General features: G+C 40.3%; 1 long non-coding RNA gene across 1 annotated transcript; it reads left to right on the top strand.

Moving 5' to 3' along the window:
- Positions 1 to 885: 885 nt before the first annotated feature.
- LOC129874424 (uncharacterized) lies at positions 886 to 3,036 on the top strand. The gene is made up of 3 exons (XR_008762886.1): positions 886 to 1,019; positions 1,949 to 2,058; positions 2,707 to 3,036. It is a non-coding gene; the product is annotated as an uncharacterized LOC129874424 (long non-coding RNA).
- Positions 3,037 to 18,239: the final 15,203 nt, after the last annotated feature.

Raw genomic sequence — 18,239 nt, 5'->3', positions numbered from 1 at the left:
GTGCATAATTTGAGTTGATTGGAGTCTTACGAATATTTTGAAAATAAATAATCTTTTGAGAAAGAGTTTTAAATAAATGTTTTGTGAACATTTTTGCATAAATTATTTACACATTATTTTGAGTTTTAAAGGATGATTATTTTCATCTACGATTTAAAAAGAGTTTAAGCATGATTTGAGTTTGAGAAGTCATTTTAAATATTTTTGAACATGAGTATTTGTAGTATAAATGAGTTGAGCATTATTTTCCTTAAAAATGTAAATTTTGAGATTTATATAGATTTTTAAAGAGAAGAGTTTGATGATTGGAGATGAGTCGATTTGAAAGAGGGTCCAATGATTCCAGATTTGATTGAGTTTTGAAGAGAGTCCAATGAGACTAAATGAGTTGATTTGAAAGAGTCCGATGAGGCTAAATGAGTATTTTAAATATTTTACTCACTTAATATCTATGCGTGTATTGAGTCTTAGGAGGAGTATTGAGCACCGAATTGGGTAAGAGTATAGTCCATACTCGAATCCCATAAACTACGCTGCCAACGTAGGAAGAAATTGTACCGTGTCGGATGTTTCCCTATTTTATTATCCTGAAATGATAGTGTAACACCCCAAAAAGTCTTTTTTTTTAGCAAATACCTAAATTTTTGATTTAGAGTATTTTGATAGTAAGGATATATTTTATGTTTGCACTTCTTGAATGTGAACTTGATGACATTTAAACTTGTTGGAAGTGTTATGGTGTAGTTATATAAACTACTCCTACTATGATTATCTTTTAAATTTATTAAATGGACTAGATATTTACAAAAGTGGGGAAACTTCCTTTTTGTTATCATTTATTTTCTCAATTCTTTAAGTTTCTATCCTTTCCACCTTATCCTCTCCACCAACCCTTCAATTTCGTTTTTTTCTTCAAGAAATACAGAAACCAAAACCTCCTTTCTCTCACATATTCATCCACCAAATCGATCATCAAGACTTTCCTTGGTTGATCCCCAAACAAACTCCACACGATTGAGGTAAGCTATAAACCCGTTTTTGGAATTGACTGTTGTTAGTGTTTTTAGCATAATCTCTTATATAAAGCTTTGTTTTAAGTGATTCAAGATGTTCTAGAAAGATATTTCATATGTTTCTAACTTTCGTTCAGCTCTCAAAACTCAACTCTTCATGTATTTACTTGAAACTGGGCGAGGAAGTACATGGCAAGTGCTGCCCAAAATTCTGTTTATGCAAACTCTACTTGTACTGCTGTTAGTGTTTTGATGATATCGTTTTGTACAAAATGAATTTTGAGTTGATTTCTGTTGGGTTGGAAACTAAAGACATAGATCTACAAGTTTGGTGAAGGGCATAAAGTCCATTTTTGCCGTTTTCAGTTCCCAAACTTAGATACAACTGGACAAGTATGTCTGTCCAGATTTTTGATTTTCAAAATTTATCATGTGTACCTATTAGTATTTTGGGTGTATCGTTTTGTATAAAATACTTTTTGAGTTGATTTTTGTTGGGTTGGAAACTACAAACATATATCTACAAGTTTGGTGAAGGGTATAAATTCCAATTTTGCCTTTTTCAGTTTCCAAATTTAGATACAACTGGACAAGTATGTCTGTCCAGATTCTTGATTTACAAAATCTGTCATGTGTACCTGTTAGTGTTTTGAGGATATCTTTTCGTACAAAATGAATTTTGAGTTGATTCCTTTTGGGTTGCAAACTTAAGACATATATCTAAAAGTTTCATGAAGGGGATAAAATCCAGTTTTGCATTTTTAAGTTTCGAAATTTAGATTCAAGCTGCGATACTTGACTTTCCGAATTTTCTATATTGGTAACATAATTCGGGTTGAAACTTTCTAGGCTTAATTGCAATAATAAATCTTGTTTTTTGTAAATATTATGGATATTCTGGAAATTTAAATAAGATATTTAATGGTATTTTTAAGGTTGTTTATATCTGGTGCAAGTTGAAGAACTTGAGACATTTGATGGCCTACGGTTTGAACTTTTGAAGTTGTGTGGGACTGTTGAATTGTTGTATGCTAAAAGGGCTGAGGTTTGTGTATAAATTCTTGTTACCTGCTAATATATTGAAAGCCTATCTTGGTATATTTGTTATTTTCTTGAAATATGTCTTGTCATGTTGGTATCTTTGGAAATTGCAAGACACTTGTTTAACTCGCCCACTTGTACGGATTGTTTGATCACTTGACATTCTTGTGGAATTTGTCCTTCTTGTGGCTGTGACTTTGTCACCATTGGCATGCCTCTTGTTTCGGACCCTTTGCCATCTTGATTATGAATTTTTAATTCGTCTTAAGTATGGAAGTTGTCCATTTTAAGTACGAATTAGGAAGCCATTTTTAATATGGTTCTTGGTTCTCTTGATTTTTGGGTGTTTACTCTTCTTGATACAGGACTCTGATCCTTCTTGAGACTTGATCATGTTTGGTGTGAAGGCATGACGTACACATTGGGTAAAACTAAATGTTAAAGCTTGTTAACGTGTTTTCATGAATTATTGACACTTAGTTTTTTGTTATCGAACTTGATAGTCATGATATATTTGTTGTCTTGATTTATTTGGTATGTGTACATTTGTGCTGCCATGACTTGAGAAAATAAGTTGAAGAACCCAAAGGCTTCAAATTTGTAGTTTTGCACCACTAAACTTTATGCTTAGCGATAGTTGTTTCTATCGTAGGAAATGTCCGAGAAGATGCTTGAGGTTGGCCATTAGAGATGAAGTTTTGGGAGCTTTAAGGGAGATCACATTTGCATATAGGCATCTATATTTTGTAGTATTTTGGGACGTGTATACGATTTATAGTTTGCTTGTATATTTGTATTTATGTACGTATTTCTGAGAGTTGTAACTTAAAGATTGTTGCTTGTTTTGTAAATTTTGGGGTATGTACATTTCTAAGTTTTATGAAGTACTAAATTACCCTTTGGAGTTAGAATATTTGAATGAAGCATAAATTATCATAATACATGTTTCTCTCGGAAGCTAATTTTTTTAAAATAAAACTATTTTGAGAAGTCGCCCGTCCTAAATTGAAATTTTATTTAATTCAATTGAGATGGAAAAAAAAAATTTAAGTTGGCTAACAACTTACACCTTTCATTTTTTTTGATCATATAAATGGGCCTTACAGAAAGTTATATATATTATTTTTTTTGTGTCACGAATCTAATATACGTTTTTTTGTAGTAGCATCCTCCCTGGAGGGTCGCTACAGATAGGACTTGATTGATTGACGGATCCATGATTGGTTTGAACTGTTCATACCTTGGCAAGTATGAGCGGACGGAGCAACGACGTGACTCGTTGTGCATCACCTATATATAGGTGGTGGGATTGTTGTCGGTTAGAGAAACTCCCAAATTGAGTGGTTTGTGCATGATATGATTGGTTTGATTGAGATTGTTGATAATTGAGTTGGATTGAAAAACATTGCATAATTTAATTTGCATATTTATTGAGTTGAGTCCTTTGAGTTGATTGTTGAGTTGATTTTATATGATCGGATTAGGTGATGTGCGATGAATTGGATTATATGATATGTGATTGGATAGTGTATGATGGAAGGGTATATGATTGGATTGGATCGGATCGTATATGACCGGATTGAACCGATTGTATACGATTAGATTGAATCGGAGGATATACAATTTGATTGAACTATATTGTGTATGATTGGATTAGATGGTATGATGTGTGATTGGTCTTTGTCTACAAATGTATTCTTACTTTAGACTTATGACGCCTTATTTGAGTCTCTCTTATCTTTCGGATTTGAGATATTTGGACCGATGATATTCTTCCTTGAGGTATGTTTCATTCTGCCATATTACATACTCGTACATTCCACATACTAACGTCCATTTGGACCTGCATCATTTCATGATGCAGAGACAGGTTTGAGAAATCATCAATAGGAGCATCATTGGGGATCTATTCGCACTCAACGTATTGGTGAGTCCTTCCCTACATTCGTAGGACACCGCTTATATCAATCTTGCATCGAGTTAGCCCTTTTCATTTTGGTTTGAGGTAGCCATGAACATGTCATTGGCACCAAATAGATAGTAGTGATAGAGGCTTCATAGACTAGATAGTGATAGGTCGATTGAGTATTTTCTTTTCCTGAATTATTTTTGTCGAACTATTTTAATGACAAAGATCGGAGTTTGATTTGTTGGCTCATGGCCTTTCCTTTTTGAGTTAGATTGTTAATTTGGATTGCCCGCCAAATTATTTCTTTATGTTTAAATCTTCCGCTGAATGAATGAATGAATAGACGTGTGATCAGGCTATGTGGTTCGCTTGGGAGCCAGAAATGGTTTCTGAGTGCCGGTTATGTCTAGGGTACCCTCCCGGGGCGTGACACTAACACACACGAAAAGCTGGCAAAATCGCCTAATTCATATTGCGTCGCTAATAAAATGCTTCTTAACCCCTCTAAAGCAATGCCGGGGCTACTGGAGTCGTTTCCTAAGTCATTACAAACACTACTATGAAAGAATTCAAGAAATTTCGACCCGAACCCTTGACACCTAAAAACTCCGTGGAATAACACATACAAAAAAATAGCAAAATCGCTTAATTCCTATTGCGTCGCAAATAAAATGCTCCTAAACTCCTCTAATGCGCCTCTGGGGCTACTGGAGTCGTTCCCTAGGTCGTTACAGAGGCTAATATTGTAGAATCCAAAAAAATTCGATCCGAACCCCTGACACCTAAAAAATCTGTGAGCTAACAAATATGAAAAACTAGCAAAATCAACTAATTCCTATTTCGTCGCTAATAAAATGCTCCTAAACCCCTCTAAAGCACCGCCGAGGCTACTGGAGTCTTTCCCGAGGTCGTTACAGACGCTACTATGGAAAAATATAAGAAAATTCGACTCGGACCCCAGGCACCTAAAAAATCTATGTGCTAACACACACGAAAAATTAGCAAAATCGCCTAATTACTATTTCGTTGCCAATAAAATGCTCCTAAACCCCTCTAATGCACCTCCAGGGCTACTGGAGTCGTTTCCTAGGTCGTTAGAGACGCTACTATGGAAGAATCCAAGAAAATTCGACCAGAACCTCCGGCACCTAAAAATATCTGTGGGCTAACACACACGAAAAACTAGCAAAATCACCTAACTCCTATTGTGTCGCCAATAAAATACTCCTAAACCCTTCTAAAGCGCCGCCGGGGCTATTGGAGTCATTCCCTAGGTCTTACGGACGTTACTATGGAAGAATTCAAGAAAATTTGACCCGAACCCCCGACACCTAAAAAATCCGTGGGCTAACACACACGAAAAATTGGCAAAATTGCCTAATTCCTATTTCATTGCTAATAAAATGCTCATAAACCCCTCTAAAGCGTCGCCGGGGCTACTGGAGTCATTCCCCAGGTCATTACGGATGCTACTATGAAGAATCCAAGAAAATTCGACCCAGACCTCCGGCACCTAAAAAATCTGTGGGGTAACACACACGAAAAACAGGCAAAATCGCCTAATTTCTATTGCATCAAAAATAAAATGCTCATAAATCCTTCTAAAGCACCGCCGGGGCTACTAGAGTCGTTCCCTAGATCATTACGAATGATACTATGGAAGAATCCAAGAAAATTTGACCCGAATCCCCAGCACCTAAAAAATCTGTGGGCTAACACACACGAAAAACTGGCAAAATTACCAAATTCCTATTGCGTCGCCAATAAAATGCTCCTAAACCCCTCTAAAGCGTCGCCGGGGCTACTGGAGTCATTCCCCAGGTCGTTACGGACGCTACTATGAAGAATCCAAGAAAATTTGACCCACACCCCGGCACCTAAAAAATCTGTGGGCTAACACATAAAAAACTGGTAAAATTGCCTAATTCCTATTGCGTCGCCAATAAAATGCTCCTAAACCCCTCTAAAGCGCTGTCATGGCTACTGGAGTCGTTTCCCCGATAGTTACGGACGCTACTATGTAAGAATCCAAAAAAATTCGACCCGGACGCCCAACAACTAAAAAATCCGTAGGCTAACATACACGAAAAACTGGCAAAATCGCCTAATTCTATTGCGTCGCCAATAAAATGCTCCTAAACCCGTCTAAAGCACCATCGGGCTACTAGAGTGTTTCCCTAGGTCGTTATGGACGCTACTATTGAATAATCCAAGAAAATTAGACTTGGACCCCCAACACCAAAAAAATCCGTGTGCTAACACGCACAAAAAACTGGCAAAAGTGCCTAATTCCTATTTTATCACCAATACAATACTCCAAAACCCCTGTAAAGCGCTGCCGGGGCTACTGGAGTCTTTTCCCAAGTCATTACGGATTCTACTATGGTAGAATCCAAGAAAATTCGACCCGAACCCCCGACACCTAAAAAATCCGTGGGCTAACACACACAAAAAACTGGTAAAATCACCTAATTCCTATTGCATTGCCAATAAAATAATCCTAAACCCCTCTAAAGTACTGCCGGGGCTACTGCAGTCGGTACCTAGATCGTTACAGACGTTACTATAGAAGAATCCAAGAAAATTTGACCCGAACCCCGACACCTAAAAAATCCGTAGGCTAACACACACGAAAAACTGGAAAATTGCCTAATTTCTATTGCGTCGCCAATAAAATACGCCTAAACCCCTTTAAAGTGCCACCGGGGCTACTAGAGTCATTATCCAGGTCATTACGAATGCTACTATGGTAGAATCCAAGAAAATTCGACCCGATCCCCCGGCACCTAAAAAATCCGTGGGCTAACACACACAAAAAACTGACAAAATCGCCTAATTCCTATTGCGTCGCCAATAAAATGCTCTTAAACCCCTCTAAAGCACCGCCGGGGCTACTGGAATCTCTTCATAGGTCGTTACGGATGCTACTATGGAAGAATCCAAGAAAATTTGACTCGAATCCCTGGCACTTAAAAAATCCGTGGGCTAACACACACGAAAAATTGGCAAAATCGCCTAATTCGTATTGCATCGCCAATAAAAAGCTTCTAAACCCCTCTAAAGCACTGTCGGGACTACTGAAGTCGTTCCTTAAGTCATTATAGATGCTACTATAGAAGAATTCAAGAAAATTCGATCCAAACCCCCTGCACCTAAAAACTCTGTGTGCTAACACATACAAAAAAATAGCAAAATCGCCTAATTCCTAATGCGTCGCAAATAAAATATCTCCTAAACCTCTCTAATGCGCCTCTGGGGCTACTGGATCGTTCCCTAGGTCGTTACGGAGGCTAATATTAAAGAATTCAAAAAAATTTGATTCGGACCCCTGACAACTTAAAAATTTGTGAGCTAACAAACATAAAAATCTAGCAAAATCAACTAATTCTTATTTCGTCGCCAATAAAATGCTCCTAAACCCCTCTAAAGCACCGTCGAGGCTACTGGTGTCTTTCCCTAGGTCGTTATGGACGCTACTATGAATGAATCCAAGAAAATTCAACTCGGACCCCCGGCACCTAAAAAATCTATGGGTTAACACACACGAAAAACTAGCAAAATCGCCTAATTCCTGTTAGGTTGCCAATAAAATGCTCCTAAACCCTTCTAAAGCGCCGCTGGGGCTACTAGAGTCGTTCCCTAGGTCATTACGGATGCTACTATAGAAGAATCCAAGAAAATTCGACCAGAACCTCCGACACCTAAAAAATTCATGGGTTAACACACACGAAAAATTGGCAAAATCGCCTAATTCCTATTGCGTCGTCAATAAAATGTTCTTAAACCCTTCTAAAGCGCCACTAGAGATACTGGAGTCGTTCCCAAGGTCTTTACGGACGCTACTATGGAATATTCTAAGAAAATTCAACCCAGACCCCCAGCACCTAAAAAATCTGTGGGCTAACACACATGAAAAACTGACAAAATTACCTAATTCCTATTGCGTCTTCAATAAAATGCTCCTAAACCCCTCAAAAGCGCCGATGGGGCTATTGGAATCGTTCCCTAGGTCGTTACGGACGCTACTATGAAAGAATCCAAGAAAATTTGACCTAGACCTCCGACACCTAAAAAATCAGAGGGTTAACACACACGAAAAACTGGCAAAATCATCTAACTCCTATTGTATCGCCAATAAAATGCTACTAAACCCCTCTAAAGCGCCATCGTTGATACTGGAGTCGTTCCCTAGGTCGTTATGGACTCTACTATGAATTAATCCAAGAAAATTCAACTCAGACCCCTGGCACCTAAAAAATCGCTAGGATAACACACACAAAAAACTGGCAAAATCGCCGAATTCTTGTTGTGTCACCAATAAAATGCTCTTAAACCCCCCTAAAGCACCGCCGGGGCTACTGGAGTTGTTCTATAGGTCGTTACAGATGCTACTATTGAAGAATCTAAGAAAATCCGACCCAAACCCTGGCACCTAAAAAATCCGTGGGCTAACACACACGAAAAACTGGTAAAATTGCCTAATTCCTATTTCATTGCCAATAAAATACTCCTAAACCCCTCTAAAGTGCCGTCGGGGCTACTGGAGTCGTTCCCTACGTCATTACGGATGCTATTATATAAGAATCAAAGAAAATTTCACACGGACCTCCGACACCAAAAATATTCGTGGGTTAACACACACAAAAAACTAGCAAAATCGCCTAATTCTTATTGCTTTGCCAATAAAATGTTCTTAAACCCCTCTGAAGCGCAATCGGAGATAGTGAAGTTGTTCCCTAGGTTATTACGGATGCTACTATGGAATAATCCAAGAAATTTTGACCCAGACTTCTGGCACCTAAAAAATCTGTGGGCTAACACACACGAAAAACTGGCAAAATCGCCTAATTCCTATTGCGTCGCCAATACAATGCTTCTAAACCCTTCTAAAGAGCAGTCGAGGCTACTGGAGTCGTTCCCTAAGTCGTTACGGATGTTACTATGGAAGTATCTAAGAAAATTTGACTTGTACCACCGGCACATAAAAAATCTGTGGGCTAACACACACGAAAAACTAATAAAATCGCCTAATTCCTATTTCGTTGTCAATAAAATACTTCTAAACCCCTCTAAAGCACTGTCGGGGCTACTGGAGTCGTTTCCTAGGTTGTTACAGACGTTACTATATAAGAATCCAAAAATATTCGACCCGTACGCCCAACACCTAAAAAATCCATGGGTTAACACACACGAAAAACTGGCAAAATTGCATAATTGATTGCGTCGCCAATAAAATGCTCCTAAACCCGTCTAAAGCCCCGCCAGGGCTACTAGAGTCTTTCCCTATGTCTTTACGGACGCTACTATTAAAGAATCCAAGAAAATTAGACCTGGACCCCAGCACCTAAAAAATCAGTGGGCTAACACGCACGAAAAATTGGCAAAATCACCTAATTCCTATTTTGTAACCAGTACAATACTCCAGAACCCCTGTAAAGCGCCGCCGGGGCTACTGGAGTTGTTTTCCAAGTCATTACGGATGCTACTATGGTAGAATCCAAGAATATTCGACCCGAACCCCCGGCACCTTAAAAATCCATGCGCTAACACACGAAAAATTGGCAAAATTGCCTAATTCCTATTGCATCGCCAATAAAATGCTCCTAAACCTCTTTAAAGTGCCACTAGGGCTACTAGAGTCGTTATGTAGGTCGTTACGGATTCTACTATGGTAGAATCCAAGAAAATTCGACCCGAACACCCGGTACCTTAAAAATCCCTGGGCTAACACACAAAAAACTGGCAAAATTGCCTAATTCCTATTGCGTCGCCAATAAAATGCTCCTAAACCCCTCTAAAGCGCCGATGGGCTACTGGAGTCGTTCCCTAGTCTCTACGGACGCTAATATGGAAGAATCTAAGAAAATTCAACGCAGAACCCCGGCACCTAAAAAATTCGTGGGCTAACACACATGAAAAACTGGCAAAATTGCCTAATTACTATTGTGTCGCCAATAAAATGCTCCTAAACCCCTCTAAAGTGCCTCTGAGGATACATGAGTTATTCCCAAGGTCTTTACGGAATCTACTATTGATTAATCTAAGAAAATTCGATTCGGACCCCCGGAACCTAAAAAATCTGTGGGCTCACACACACGAAAAACTGACAAAATTGCCTAATTTCTATTGCGTCGCCAATAAAATGCTCCTAAACCCCTCTATAGCACAGCCGGGGCTACTGGAGTCGTTATCCAGGTCGTTACTGATAATACTATGGTAGAATCCAAGAAAATTCGATCCAAACCCCTGGCACCTAAAAAATCCGTTGGCTAACACACAAAAAACTTGCAAAATCGCCTAATTTCTATTGCGTCGCTAATAAAATAATCCTAAACCCCTCTAAAGTGCCTCCGGGGCTACTAGAGTCATTCCCTAGGTCGTTATAGAGGCTAATATTAAAGAATCCAACAAAATTCGATCCGTACCCCTGACAACTAAAAGATCTGTGAGCTAACACACACGAAAAACTGGCAAAATCGCCTAATTACTATTTCATCGCCAATAAAATGCTCCTAAACCCCACTAAAGCATCGCCGAGGCTACTGGAGTCTTTTCCTAGGTCGTTACGGATGCTACTATGATAGAATCCAAGAACATTCGACCAAGACCCTTGGCACCTAAAAAATCTGTGGGCTAACACATACGAAAAATTGGCAAAATTGCCTAATTCCTGTTGCGTCGCCAATAAAATGCTCCTAAACCCCTTTAAAGTGCCACTGGGGCTACTAGAGTCGTTATCTAGATCGTTACGGATGCTACTATGGTAGAATCTAAGAAAATCCGACCCGAACACCCGGCACCTTAAAAATCCCTGGGCTAACACACAAAAAACTGGCAAAATTGCCTAATTCCTATTGCGTCGCCAATAAAATGCTCCTAAACCCCTCTGAAGCGCCGATGGGGCTACTGGAGTCATTCCCTAGTCTCTACGGACGCTAATATGGAAGAATCTAAGAAAATTCAACGCAGACCCCCAGCACCTAAAAAATCCATGGGCTAACACACATGAAAAACTGGCAAAATTGCCTAATTACTATTGTGTCACCAATAAAATGCTCCTAAACCCCTCTAAAGTGCCTCCGAGGATACAAGAGTCTTTCCCAAGGTCTTTACGGAAGCTACTATTGAAGAATCCAAGAAAATTCGACTCGGACCCCCGGCACCTAAAAAATTTGTGGGTTCACACACACGAAAAACAGACATAATTGCCTAATTTCTATTGCGTCGCCAATAAAATGCTCTTAAACCCCTTTAAAGTGCCACCGGGGCTACTAGAGTCGTTATCCAGGTCATTACGGATGCTACTATGGTAGAATCCAACAAAATTCGATCCGAACCCCCGGCACCTAAAAAATCCATGGGCTAACACACAAAAAACTTGCAAAATCGCCTAATTTCTATTGCATCGCTAATAAAATGATCCTAAACCCCTCTAAAGTGCCTCCGGGGCTACTGAAGTCGTTCCCTAGGTCGTTACGGAAGTTACTATAGAAGAATCCAAGAAAATTTGACCCGGATCCCCGGCACCTAAAAAATCTGTGGGCTAACACACACGAAAAACTGGCAAAATTGTCTAATTCTATTGCATCGACAATAAAATGCTCCTAAACACCTTTAAAGTGCCACCGGGGCTACTGGAGTCGTTATCCAGGTCGTTACAGATGCTACTATGGAAGAATTCAAGAAAACTCGACCCGAACACCCGGCACCTAAAAACTCCGTGGGCAACACACACAAAACAATAGCAAAATCGCCTAATTCCTATTGCGTCGCAAATAAAATGCTACTAAACCCCTCTAATGCGCCTTTTGGCTACTGGAGTCATTCCCTAGGTCGTTATAGAGGCTAATATTAAAGAATCCAAAAAAATTCGATCCGGACCCGTGACAACTAAAAAATCCGTGAGCTAACACACACTAAAAACTGACAAAATCGCCTAATTACTATTTCGTCGCCAATAAAATGCTACTAAACCCCACTAAAGTACCGCCGAGACTACTGGAGTCTTTTCCTAGGTCGTTACGGATACTACTATGGTAGAATCTAAGAAAATTCGACCCAAACCCCCGGCACCTAAAAAATCTATGGGCTAACACACACAAAAAACTGGCAAAATCGCCTAATTCATGTTACATCGCCAATAAAATGCTCTTAAACCCCTCTAAAGCGCTGCCAGGGCTACTGGAGACGTTCTATAAGTCGTTAAAGATGCTAGTATTGAAGAATCTAAGAAAATTCGACTCGAACCCCCGACACCTAAAAACTCCGTGGGCTAACACATACAAAAAAATAGCAAAATTTCCTAATTCCTATTGCGTCGCTAATAAAATGCTCCTAAACCCCTCTAATGCGCCTCTAGGCCTACTAGAGTCGTTCCCTAGGTCGTTATAGAAGCTAATATTAAAGAATCCAAAAAAATTCGATCCGGACCCCTCACAACTAAAAAATCTGTGAGCTAATACACACGAAAAACTGGCAAAATTGCCTAATTACTATTTCGTCGCCAATAAAATGCTACTAAACCCCACTAAAGCACCGCCGAGGCTACTGGAGTCTTTTACTAGGTCATTATGGACGCTACTAAGGTAGATTTCAAGAAAATTCGACTCAAACCCCCGGCACCTAAAAAATCTATGGGCTAACACACACGAAAAACTGGCAAAATCGCCTAATTCCTGTTACATCGCCAATAAAATGCTCTTAAACCCCTCTAAAGCGCCGCCAGGGCTACTGGAGTCGTTCTATAGGTCGTTACAGATGCTACTATTGAAGAATCTAAGAAAATCCGACCCAAACCACCGACACCTAAAAAATCTGTGGGCTAATACACATGAAAAACTGGCAAAATTGCCTAATTCCTATTGCATCGCTAATAAAATGCTCCTAAACCCCTCTAAACGCTATCGGGGCTACTGGAGTCGTTCCCTAGGTCATTATGGACTCTATTATAGAAGAATCCAAGAAAATTCGACTCGGACCTCCGACACCTAAAATATTTGTGGGTGTTACACACGAAAAACTGGCAAAATTGCCTAATTCCTATCGCGTCGCCAATAAAATATTCTTAAATCTTTCTAAAGCGCTACTGAAAATACTGGAGTCGTTCTCTAGGTCGTTATGGACTCTAATATGGAATAATCAAAAAAATTTTAACCCGGACCCCCGGCACCTAAAAATTCTGTGGGCTAACACACACGAAAAACTAGCAAAATCGCCTAATTCGTATTGCGTCGGTAATAAAATAATCCTAAACACCTCTAAAGCGCCGATAGGGCTACTGAAGTTGTTCCCAAGGTCTTTACAGACGCTACTATGGAATATTCCAAGAAAATTCAATCCAGACCCCCGGCATCTAAAAAAACCGTGGGCTAACACACATGAAAAACTGGCAAAATTACCTAATTCCTATTGCGTTATCAATAAAATGCTCCTAAACCCCTCAAAAGCGCCGATGGGGCTATTGGAGTCATTCCCTAGGTCGTTACGGACGCTACTATGGAAGAATCCAAGAAAATTCATCCTAGACGTCTGATACCTAAAAAATCAGTGGGTTAACACACACGAAAAACTGGCAAAATCGTCTAACTCCTATTGTATCGCCAATAAAATGCTACTAAACTCCTCTAAAGCGCCGTCGTGGCTACTGGAGTCATTCCCTAGGTCGTTATGGATGCTACTATGAATGAATCCAAGAAAATTCAACTCGGACCCCCGGTACCTAAAAAATCTGTGGGATAACACACACGAAAAACTAGCAAAATCGCCTAATTCTTGTTGGGTCACCAATAAAATGCTCCTAAACCCTTCTAAAGCGCCGCTGGGGCTACTAGAGTCGTTCCCTAGGTCATTACGGATGCTACTATAGAAGAATCCAAAAATAGTCGACCAGAACCTCCGACACCTAAAAAATTCGTGGGTTAACACACACGAAAAATTGGCAAAATCTCCTAATTCCTATTGCATCGCCAATAAAATGTTCTTAAAACCTTCTAAAGCGCCACCAGAGATACTAGAGTCTTTCCCAAGGTCTTTACGGATGCTACTATGGAATATTCCAAGAAAATTCAACCCAGACCCCCGGCACCTAAAAAATCCGTGGGCTAACACACATGAAAAACTGGCAAAATTGTCTAATTCCTATTGCGTCGTCAATAAAATGCTCCTAAACCCCTCAAAAGCGCCGTCGTGGCTACTGGAGTCATTCCCTAGGTCGTTATGGATGCTACTATGAATGAATCCAAGAAAATTCAACTAGGACCCCGACACCTAAAAAATCTGTGGGATAACACACACGAAAAACTAGCAAAATCGCCTAATTGTTGTTGGGTCGCCAATAAAATGATCCTAAACCCTTCTATAAAGCCGCTGGGGCTACTAGAGTCGTTCCCTAGGTCATTACAGACGCTACTATAGAAGAATCCAAAAATAGTCGACCAGAACCTCCGACACCTAAAAAATTTGTGGGTTAACACACACGAAAAATTGGCAAAATCTCCTAATTCCTATTGCGTCGCCAATAAAATGTTCTTAAAACCTTCTAAAGCGCCACCGGAGATACTGGAGTCGTTCCCAAGGTCTTTACGGATGCTACTATGGAATATTCCAAGAAAATTCAACCCAGACCCCCGGCACCTAAAAAATCCGTGGGCTAACACACATGAAAAACTGGCAAACTTGCCTAATTCCTATTGCGTCGTCAATAAAATGCTCCTAAACCCCTCAAAAGCGCCGATGGGGCTATTGGAGTCATTCCCTAGGTCGTTACGGACGCTACTATGGAAGAATCCAAGAAAATTTGACCTAGACCCCCGACACCTAAAAAATCAGTGGGTTAACACATACGAAAAGCTGGCAAAATCGTCTAACTCCTATTGTGTCGCCAATAAAATGCTACTAAACCCCTCTAAAGCGCCGTCGTGGCTACTGGAGTCGTTCTCTAGGTCGTTATGGACACTAATATGAATGAATCCAAGAAAATTCAACTTGGACCCCCGGCACCTAATAAATCTGTAGGATAACACACACGAAAAACTAGCAAAATCGTCGAATTCTTGTTGTATCACCAATAAAATGCTCTTAAACCCCCCTAAATCACCTTTGGGGCTACTGGAGTCGTTCTATAGGTTGTTAAAAATGCTACTATTGAAGAATCTAAGAAAATCCGTGGGCTAACACACACGAAAAACTGGCAAAATTTCCTAATTCCTATTTTATTGCCAATAAAATGCTTCTAAACCCCTCTAAAGTGCCGCTGGGGCTACTGGAGTCATTCCTTAGGTCATTACGAACGCTACTATGGAAAAATCCAAGAAAATTTCACCCGGATCCCCTGCACCTAAAAAATTCGTGGGCTAACACACACTAAAAACTAGCAAAATCGCCTAATTCCTATTGCGTCGCCAATAAAATGCTCCTAAACCCTTCTAAAGAGGCGCCGGGGCAATTGGAATCTTTTCCTAGGTCATTACGGATGCTACTATGGAAGAATCCAAGAAAATTTGACCCGGACCCCCGGCACCTAAAAAATCCGTGGGCTAACACACACAAAGAACTCGCAAAATCGCCTAATTCGTATTGTGTCGCCAATAAAATGCTTCTAAACCCCTCTAAAGCACCGATGGGGCTATTGGATTCGTTCCCTAGGTCGTTACGGATGCTACTGTGGAAGAATACAAAAAAATTCAACCCGAACTCCCGGTACCTCAAAAATCTGTGGGCTAACACACATGAAAAACTGGAAAAATTGCCTAATTCCTATTGCATCGCCAATAAAATACTCCTAAACCCCTCTAAAGCACCACCGGAGCTACTGAAGTCTTTATCCAGGTCGTTATGGATTCTACTATGGTAGAATCTAAGAAAATTCGACCCGAACCCCCGGCACCTAAAAAATCCGTGGGCTAACATACACAAAAAACTGGCAAAATCGCCTAATTCGTATTGCGTCAACAATAAAATGCTACTAAACCCTTCTAAAGCGCCACCGGAGCAACTGTAATCTTTCCCTAGGTCATTGCGGATGCTAATATGGAAGAATCCAAGAAAATTTGACCCGAACCCCCGGCACGTAAAAAATCCTTGGGCTAACACACATAAAAAACTGGCAAAATTGCCTATTTCGTATTGCGTCTCCAATAAAATGCTCCAAAACCCCTCTAAAGCACCGCCGGGGCTACTGGAGTCGTTCCCTAAGTCATTACAGATGCTACTATGGAAGAATTCAAGAAAATTCCACCCAAACCCCGGCACCTAAAAACTCCGTGGGCTAACACATACAAAAAAATAGCAAAATCGCCAAATTTCTATTGCATATCAAATAAAATGCTCCTAAACCCTTCTAATGCGCCTCTGGAGCTACTGAAGTCATTCCCTAGGTCGTTACGGAGACTAGTATTAAAGAATCCAAACAAATTCGATCCGGACGCTGGCACCCAAAAAATCTGTGAGCTAACAAACACGAAAAATTGGCAAAATCAACTAATTACTATTTCGTCGCCAATAAAATGCTCCTAAACCCCTATAAAGCGCCACCGGGGCTACTGGAGTCATTCCCTAGGTCGTTACAGATGCTAATATGGAAGAATCCAAGAAAATTCGACCTGGACCTCCGGCACCTAAAAAATCAGTGGGTTAACACACACGAAAAATTGGCAGAATCGCCTAATTCCTATTGCGTCGCCAATAAAATGCTCCTAAACCACTTTAAAGCGCCGTTGTGTTTACTAGAGTCGTTCCCTTGGTTGATAAGGATGCTACTATGGAAGAATCCAAGAAAATTTAACCTTTACCCCTGGCACCTTAAAAATCTATGGCTAACACACACGAAAAACTGACAAAATCGTCTAATTGCTAATGCGTCGCCAATAAAATGCTCCTAAACCCTTCTAAAGAACCGCCGGGGCTACCAGAGTCATTCCCTAGATCGTTACGGATATATTATGGAAGAATACAAAAAAATTCAACATGTACCCCCAGCCCCTTAAAAAATCTGTGGGCTAACAAACACGAAAAACTGGCAAAATTGTCTAATTCCTATTGCGTTGCCAATAAAATGCTCTTAAACCCTTCTAAAGCATCGCTGGGTCTACTGGAGTCGTTCCTTAGGTCATTACAAATGCTACTATGGAAAAATCCAAGAAAATTTCACTCGGACCCCCTGCACCTAAAAAATTCGTGGGCTAACACACACTAAAAACTGGCAAAATCATCTAATTGCTATTGCATCGCCAATAAAATACTCCTAAACCCCTCTAAAGCGCCCCCGGAGCAATTGGAGTCGTTCCCTAGGTCGTTACGGATGATATTATGGAATAATCCAAGAAAATTCAACCTGTACCCCCGACCCCTTAAAAAATCCGTGGGCTAACAAACACGAAAAACTGGCAAAATTGTCTAATTCCTATTGCGTTGCCAATAAAATGCTCTTAAACCCTTCTAAAGCGCCACTGCGGCTACTGGAGTCGTTTCTTAGGTCATTACGAACGCTACTATGGAAAAATCCAAGAAAATTTCACTCGGACCCCCTGCACCTAAAAAATTCGTGGGCTAACACACACGAAAAATTGGCCAAATTGCCTAATTCCTATTGTATCGCCAATAAAATGCACCTAAACCCCTCTAAAGCACCGCAGGAACTACTAGAGTCATTTCCTACGTCATTACGGATGGTACTATAGAAGAATCCAAGAAAATTCAACCCGTACTCCCGGCACCTAAACAATCCGTGGGCTAACACATACGAAAAACTAGCATAATTGTCTAATTTCTATTGCGTCGCCAATAAAATGCTCTTAAACCTTTCTAAAGCGCCGCTGGAGCTACTGGAGTCGTTCCTTAGGTCATTATGGACGCTACTATGGAAAAATTCAAGAAACGTTTACCCGGACCCTCTGCACCTAAAAAATCTATGGGCTAACACACACGAAAAACTGGCAAAATTGCCTAATTCGTATTGCGTCGCCAATAAAATGCTCTTAAACCCCTCTAAAGCACCACCGGGGCTACTAGAGTCGTTATCCAGGTCGTTATGGATGCTACTATGGTAGAATCTAAGAAAATTCGACCCGAACCCCTGGCACCTAAAAAATCCGTGGGCTAACACACATAAAAAATTGGCAAAATCGCCTAATTCGTATTGCGTCGCCAATAAAATGCTCCTAAACCCTTCTAAAGCGGCGCCGGGGCAATTGGAATATTTTCCTAGGTCATTACGGACGATACTATGGAAGAATCCAAGAAAATTTGACCTGAACTCCCGGCACCTAAAAAATCCGTGG

This window comes from Solanum dulcamara, chromosome 2 (genome assembly GCF_947179165.1).
Source record: "Solanum dulcamara chromosome 2, daSolDulc1.2, whole genome shotgun sequence".
Lineage (NCBI taxonomy): Eukaryota > Viridiplantae > Streptophyta > Magnoliopsida > Solanales > Solanaceae > Solanum > Solanum dulcamara.
The sequence above is the reverse complement of the archived record's forward strand: the minus strand, read 5'-3'. Positions and strand labels throughout refer to the sequence as shown.